This window comes from Primulina huaijiensis, chromosome 10, assembly GCF_012295235.1.
Source record: "Primulina huaijiensis isolate GDHJ02 chromosome 10, ASM1229523v2, whole genome shotgun sequence".
NCBI classification, from domain to species: Eukaryota; Viridiplantae; Streptophyta; class Magnoliopsida; order Lamiales; family Gesneriaceae; genus Primulina; species Primulina huaijiensis.
In genome coordinates, this window is record NC_133315.1 from 18,972,719 (window position 1) to 18,974,929 (window position 2,211).

Genomic DNA, 2,211 nt, shown 5'->3' on the forward strand with positions numbered 1-2,211 from the left:
AAAAGTAATACTTTTTTATGGATGACCCAAATAAGAGATTCGTCTCATAATACGATCCTTAAGATCGTTTCACATAAAATAATTTATTGAGGCTTTAGCTTTGAGTTCCGTATGAATTTGTGTCGGTATATTTTTATGGAATTGTCTTCAATCGTATTGTTAGTATGTCAACATCATATTTTTAATGATATAATAATGGTAGAAATATTGGTTTTGGATGAATTGTAATTTGTGTTAGGATCTTACAAATCTAACCTTCATATTAATTCATAAATTATTTTTTGTTTTATGAATAAAATAATTAATTTTCTTAGCATCGAATGCTACCAAGTGGACGATTGTTTTTTCTTAGAAAATAATTTTTAAAAAATCACTTTACCTTTTTTTTAAAAAAATAAAAAACTATTTGAAATAGTACTTTTATGATTGTTATTTTTTAAAATCCAAATTGGTGTTAAATCAATTAATTATTAATTAAAAAATATTATGGAAGCCAAAAATATTAATTAATCACGTAGTTTGTTCTATAGTAAATTTTATAATTTAGGGCCAGAAATAAGATGGGTCATGCCATGATGAAAGTGAATGGAACATTAGAACTGGTAACGAAAAGTCAATTTTTAAACCATACATATACATATATATAGAATTTAATCTAAAATATACAATTTTTTATTTTCAAAATTGTCTTTACACCAATATTTTTCTCAATATTATAATTGTAACTAATTTTCAATAATATCCCTTCAAATGGATTATGGTCCTTCACTAATCTCTGTCAATTATAATTAAATTAAACATTTAATAAAATGTAAAAAAATCTTATATAAATTATGATTATAATTTTACACATATAACATATATGCATAATTACTAGTAATCATAAATACAATATCCGTGAGCCGAAATACACACGAAAAAAGAAAAAAAATTACACATTAAAAAATCAATTTCTAATTCAAAACTACGAAAATAGTCACATTTTTTTTAGCAAAATTCGCTGAACCATAACAATATGCTAACCTAGCACAATATTTTATATGTAGATTTATCAAAAATACTTGGGATTTGTCATTTTTTTCCAAAAAAAAAAAAACTAATAATAATTAATAGTTCCGAATTAATCTCTTTGGAAGAAAAACTGAAAACTTTTTTAAAAAATTCGATACCCTTTATTTTTTTTAAAAAAAAATTTAAATTAATTATTTGCTTCAGAATAATTGACCAAAAATGGTCTAAATCAATTAATTCATGAGGCCAATTATTTTCATGCAAGATTGAGAGTGACACCCACTCTGCCGGCCAGCAGTGTTCTATCAATGCGATAAAAGATTATGAAAAATAATAAACCCTTAATATTTTTTTTTAAAAAAAATTAAATATAATTTAATCTCAAGTCAATTATTTTATTGGCCATGCACTTATAAATGCAAGCCGGCCCAAATCAGGTTTATGTGTGTAAGAATTTTTTTTTACTAAAAGAATTACTTGTGTGATCATTATTAAAAAGATATTTTATCGGGAGATCGTGTTAAATAAGACTTTTTCAATGTGGTTTGTCTGATTAGTATGATTTACAGATTATTGTATTAGCTTAAAGATCTGTCAATATTGATCGAAATATAATGATTACAGATTCTCACATCAAAATAAGAAGAACAAGAAAAAGTGTAACATAAACTATAGTTATGAGTAAAATGAAAATTCAACGCTTCATAAAGTGCGCGCGTATATATNCTCGTGTGGTGTGTATATATATATATATATATATATATATATGTATGTATAGCCATTAATTTGTTGGGCGCATGTTATGATGAATTGCCTTTTTAAGTAGAAATATAATTCGATCTATTTCCAAGTCACGAGTGAAAAATTTGGAAATCAAATTTAAATATCACGTGAAGTTTTAAAATGCATTTCAACCCCACAAATAAATGTGGAGGACCAACCTATAAAAATATACGAAAGTTACATATATAAAAAAAAATTTGGAGAATGAACTTTAAAAAATATGTGAAAGTGACATATCAATTGAAATTTAAATTGATAAAAATATTATTAAAAAATACAACTCCGCCATGTGATGGAAGGGTGTGTTAAACGACGAGTCCCTATCCCGTGACATTTTGTCTACACTAACCGTGATCCAGAATATTGTGGCTCACGTGTTCCTATTCATACCCATGCATATTTTTAATGTTATATATA